Consider the following 6,266-nt stretch of genomic DNA (forward strand, 5'->3'; position numbering starts at 1 on the left):
AACCTGCACTTTCTCAGCTATTCCCCCTTGTCCTGTCACTCAAGGTTCTTGTCCCAAGTCCCTCTCCAGCTCTCCTGGAGCCCCTTCAGGCACTGGAAAGGGCTCTCAGGTCTCCCCAGAGCCTTTTCCTTAGGTGGGCACCCCCAGCTCTTTCAACTTTTCTCCAGAGTTAAGGGGCTCCAGCCCCTGGAGCATCTTTGTGGTCTCCTCTGGACTCACTCCAGCTGCTCCATGTCTTTCCCATGTTGGGAGACCCAGCGCTGGACACAGCCCTGCAGGTGGGGTCTCCCAAGGGCAGAGTAAAGGGGAAGAATTCCCCCTCCTTGCCCTGCCTTTGATGCAGCCCAGGATACTTTTTTACCTCTGTAATTTACCTGCCTGCCCCACCTGTCAGACTCTGGTAACTGACTCTGAGGACTGATCACGACCTTTCTGCATCCCAAATCGGGATTTGGCTCTGTCAGCTGCAGGAGCACAGATGCTCTTTGGGGAGCATTAGCTGTGTTAGCCCCTGGCATCAGCAGGTCTGACATAGCAAGGAAAGGCTTTAAAAAAAAAGGATGGAGAAGAGGATGCTTGAAACCGCCAATGGGATTCATGTGACTGGAAGCTTTCTCTGTGCTGGCAGCTGATGCCTTCTTCAGCCTGGCAGGCAAACAGGAATTAGGGAAGGTTTCTGAGTAATTTCCTTCAGTTTTAGCTGAACTTCTTCAATGCCAGTGCTGGGAGCCGCTCCCATCCCCTTTTGAGTACCCCATAACTGGGTGCTGTGACTGACCAGCAGTCAGTCATGCAGGAATCTCCAACCTCCTCCAAACGCAGCTGCAGAAAATAGCTCAGAAGAGGCTGCCTGATGCCACTCTGCCTAAAGTCACCCTGAGAGGCTCTGCCCTTGTCCTGCTGCTGCTCAGCACCGATGGCAGCTGAGCAGGGAGCACCGTTCAGCCAGCACAGCACTTGCTTCCCAGAAGAGGGGGCTGTCAGGCAGAAAATAGCGAGAGGAAAGATGGTGTTTAAGCACTGAAAGTGGTTATTTTTAACTCTCCTGGGCGTATCGGTTGTGATGCAGCCCTGAACCTCCAGCACTGCCTGGCTCTAATGCTCTTTGTTGATTCAATGGCTGAAAACACTGTTGGAGGGTGGATTTTAATGCAAGTGGGACAAGAAGCCTGTGAGAAACTCAGAACTGTAGCTCGTGGTAGTTCATCTTCAGGGGAGTGCACAGAACCCTGTGCACTGGAATGAATCATGGAATGGTTCACGTTGGAAGGGAGATTAAAACCATCTTGTTCCCACCCTCAACCATGGGCAGGGACACTTCCCACTAGACCAGGGTGCTCCAAGCCCCGTCCAACCATCCCAAGAGTGGATGTTTGTATTGCAGCCTCTGTCATTAGCAGAGTCTGGGACACAGTTTAGCTCAAAGCCCTCTCAAGAGGGCTTTGCAAACAGGCGTCATGAAAACTCTGGTTTTGCTCTGCTGCTGGAATGGGATGCTGTGGAAAGGAGCCTGAAGTTAACAACGTGAACTCTGCCTCGCTGGTGTGTTGCAAAAATCTCCCTGATAAAAAAATATAAAAAGGTGACAGGCTTGTCCTAACAAATGCTGCTCCAACAGATGCACTTTGGAAGCTCAGCTTAAACCTTTTCGATTCCTATCTTTGCTGTGACCTGCAATTCACCCTTTGTGCCACACAGGCAGGGTTTAGTATTTATAAGCAGGGGCTGCTGAGCCCCAGTCTCACTCCACATGGCTCTGCCACCCTCATTTCCATGTTCCCATCCAGGCTGATCATGTAACACCTCTGTAATCTGCAGCCATCTCCCTGCACGGGGACAGGAGAACATCGCCCATTCATCTCATAAAGCTCAGAAAAATGAAAAGTGCTGGCAAACCCCACTGGTTTTATCTAAGTTACTACAGGACCTTTAGATTGGGAAAAAGCACTGAGATGATCAGGTCCAAGAGTTAACCTGGCACTGCCAAGCCCACCACTAAACTTTTGATGGAGAAATTGTTTCTAAGATCTAATCTAAACCTCACCTGTCTCAGCTTGAGGCTGTTTCCTTTTCTCCTATCTCTTGTTACCTGGGACAAGATATTGACCCTCCCCCAGCTGGCTGTCCCCTCCTTTCAGGGAGTTGTGCAGAGCCAGAAGGGCCCCTCTGGACCTCCATTTCTCCAGGCTGACCCCCTTTCCCATCTCCCTCAGCCCCTCCTGGTGCTCTGGAGCCTTCCCCAGCTTTGTTCCCTTCCTTGGGCACTCTTCAGCCCCTCAGTATCTACCCTTGCATCACTTGGATCAGCTGTGGATTCAGACAGTTTGGGATCACCCCCACTTTTAGGAAGTGTTTGAAGAGGAGGAGTAAAATACAGAAGTTCATTTTTTCTTCTGATACAGGATGTGGTGAATAATTAATACAATTAGCAGGTGACAGCGAAGGAAGGAAGGAAGGAAGGAAGGAAGGAAGGAAGGAAGGAAGGAAGGAAGGAAGGAAGGAAGGAAGGAAGGAAGGAAGGAAGGAAGGAAGGAAGGAAGGAAGGAAGGAAGGAAGGAAGGAAGGAAGGAAGGAAGGAAGGAAGGAAGGAAGGAAGGAAGGAAGGAAGGAAGGAAGGAAGGAAGGAAGGAAGGAAGGAAGGAAGGAAGGAAGGAAGGAAGGAAGGAAGGAAGGAAAGATCTCGTAGTGTTTGGGCTGTTCTTCCTCTGCTTTGCATTTTCCAGTGGCTATTAGCTGGTCTGGCCCTTGCCTGATCACTGCACATACTTATCCCAAGTCCCTCTCCAGCTCTCCTGGAGCCCCTTCAAGCCCTGGAAGGAGCTCTGAGCTCTCCCAGGAGCCTTCTCTTCCCCAGGTGAACACCCCCAGCTCTCCCAGCCTGGGTCCAGAGCAGAGGGGCTCCTTGGAGCATCTTTATGGCCTCCTCTGGACTAGATCCATGTCCTTCCTATGCTGGGGACCCCAAAGCAGGGCACAGCCCTACAGGTGGGGTCTCATGAGAGTGAAGTAAAGGGGGAGAATCACCTCCCATCTTAATTCAATACCCCTGAGGTTTATTTTCCTCTGAGCAGAAGCCCCTCAGTAGTTTTCCAAATCCCACAGAGCCATCTGCAAAAAATACAACGACGAAGAGCAAAGCCCACAGCTGAATTTTCTGCTCTTGGAGGAAATCAGATATGAAATAATAAATATATATTATATCATCCAAGCAAAACCCTGCTGGTCACTAATGCCTACAGATTAATTGTACTAATCCTGTGTGATGGAGGGGAGGTGGTCGGATACTTGGCACTGTTTTGGTCCATTGCTTATGAAACTCCATCTCTGTGTTTGAGAGAAAAGACTTTACATAACCCTAATCACTCAGATAAGAAAAGGACTAAACTGTCCCAAAACATTTTATCTTCTGCACAGATGCTGCCTATGAATTTTGACTTGATTAAATAAACACAGCAATGTAATATTTTTGTTCTGAATAACGAATGTCCTCTGTGGGGGAGAAGGAGCAGAGCTGCTCTCTCAACCAGCAAATGGAAATGGGGATTGATGGAGGCTGGAGGATCCAGAAATTCACCTGCTCAGTGGAGAGTTGCTTGGAAAATAGAAAAGGAAACAATCACAGAGTCATGGAAGGGTTTGGGTTGGAAGGAACCTGAAAACTCCTCCAGTTCCAATCCCCTGCCATGGCCCCAAGCACACTTCCCATTTAGGTTGTCCCCAAACCCATCCAACCTGGCCTTGAAACATCCCACAGGGCCACCAAGTGAGCTTTGGCTCAGAGATATCCCCAAAGGAGTATCCCAGGTACGTCTGTTTGTGACAGATTTTCCCAGAATGATTTACACCAACGTAAGTGAGGACCCTGAGTGTGCTTTTCCAGATGCTTATAGGGAGACTTGGGAAGTTAAATTCCTTCTCAATGATTCCTGTAGCAAACCCTCAGCCTCCCACAAACTCCCCTCAGCTGAATCAAGATGAGGATGATGGTTTCCTGGTCCCAAATGGATGCTTCCATCCCGAGATCTCACTTCCCCCACCCTAATCCCACTTGGGATGACTTGAATCTGACAGCACTGATGCACATCTTTCCCCAGTACAGCTTTTTATTGGAAAAATAGAGGCAAAATACCTTCAAATCAGAGCATGTACTGAGAAAATCTAGGGGGAAGAGTGAGTCTCATAGCTGGAGGATCCTATGGAGCAGAAGCATGCTGGGATGTGATGTTAAGATTAAGGATAAGTATAAAATACAATTTATTTTGTTCTGTGAACAGCAAACAACACTGGATCATGAGACCAAAATCATAAAAAATAAAACTGGGAAATTCTGTGGGTTATACCAGCCTTTCCACCCTCCTGCCTGCAGCAGCAACCTCCCTCAAAGAGCCTGCAGGCAGAGCTCCATCGGCACAGACAGCGAGGGAGGTTTTGCACCAGAGGCATCTGCAGCGCTGACCCCGTGCACCAGTTGCGTCTAATAACTAAAAACTCCTGGCTGTTTTTCCCGAATAGATTGGATTCTGTAGGCTAAAATCACCATGGACCGATAGGGATGTCTCACTCCAAGCCTGGCTCCCCTCAGCTGCTCGTGGAGACACAGCCAGAAGGAGTCCTGAAGTCTGATCCCAGAGCCATAATTTAAATGGAGCAGAAAAATAACTTTGCCCATCTCTTTGTTTCCTTCCTTTGGATTTGAATAAAGGGTGGCCAGCTCTGGTGTTTGCTTCAGGAGTTCACATGAGATATAGAATCACAGAACCACAAAATACCCTGGGTTGGAAGGGACCCACAAAGATCATTGAGTCCAACTCCTACCCCTGCACAAGACACCCCCAAAAATCTCACCCTGTGGACCCACAACCACTGAGGTAGGGAAAAACACATCTATTCCAAACTTTCCTAGTTTTCTCACTTGACACTGGGAAGATTTGCAGGTGAGAGGCTTTGTTATGAGAATTTATCTCCATCCACCCCACGGCTGTCAAACTTTTCTAGAAAGCCTCAGCCACACCCCGTAAACACGGAGCTGCTCCTCTCTTCCAAATCTGCGTCCAGCCAGGCCATGCTCGCTCTCTAACTGCCCTCCAGGGTCTCATTTGGAAGATGCTGAGGCAAAGCCTTTTCTCCCTGTATCCCTGCTCCAGGAACACGGTCTGGTACTCATCACTCCCAGTCCCCCGGCTGGAGAAGCCGTCACCTCAGCAGGGCAGGAGTTTTGCCATGTGATGTCTGTGGCTGCCTCTCCACCGTCCCGGCTCCAGTTTGTTTGTGTGCAGAGGGATCATTAGCAAGACATAACGTGGGCAAAAGAAATCAGTGAGAAAAGGGGCTCTGGGTAATTTATTCCTCGCTGTCATTTAGTTCCTGAAAGAAAATCCCTGAGCCAGGGAGTGAGGAGGGGGGGACTGGGGGGTGAGCCAGACTCGCTGTGTCTGTAGCTTGCAGAAATAGGGCAGAGCTGTGCAAAGATTACTGGAGCAAGAACATCTTGCACAAAACAAAAGAGGCTACAAAGCTTTCAGGAAGCAGCAGCCCTCCACCACGGCCTGTTTCCCAGGGAATGGATTCATTCCCTGCTTTTCAAGTGATAGTTCCGTGTATGTTCATGTTATCACGGTCTCTTATCACTCTGCCTGTTTAGGGCGGGTGGATTTAACACCAGCGAAACAAATGTAGGGGAAAAAAAGCCAATTGAAAGGACAGAAATGCTGGAGGGAACCTTCAAAATCAAACAGATCTACTGGAAGAGAATAAAGTGAGGAGAATGCAGCATATGAAATCTGAAAAAAAAAAAAAAAAAAGTTTGGCGTCCAGATGTTGTTTTAGGGAAATGCAGTGCCCATGCTGCAGCAGGCTGGAAATGGCTTTTTGCTTACAGTAGTTTTCTTTTTAAATTGCTATTTGTAGGCAGCTAAACTTAGCTGCTTTGCCTTATAAATTCCCAGCAGGTACCTCCGTGTTTTCCATGTGGATGCTCTCACTCTGTTCATGTGGCTGAGTCCCCTTAGAGCTGGGCAAGGAAAGAATCACAGAATTCATGGAATACCTCAGGCTGGAGGGGACCCACAAGGACCACCGAGTCCAGTTCTTGGCTCTTGCACAGGACAACCCCAGGGATCACTCCATGAGCCCGCCTGCTCTCCTCTTCCAAGACCTTTTTGTCAGTGGAGCTCAAAACTCTTTGCAAAAGGGAAACAGAGTGAGGGGACCTGATACAGTCTTACATGTGGCCAGAGTGTAATGAGCCCCTGAAGACGTCTGAGGGT

Source organism: Chamaea fasciata, unplaced genomic scaffold, assembly GCF_029207755.1.
Source record: "Chamaea fasciata isolate MVZ Bird 193981 ecotype frontalis unplaced genomic scaffold, bChaFas1.0.hap1 SCAF_1, whole genome shotgun sequence".
NCBI classification, from domain to species: domain Eukaryota; kingdom Metazoa; phylum Chordata; class Aves; order Passeriformes; family Sylviidae; genus Chamaea; species Chamaea fasciata.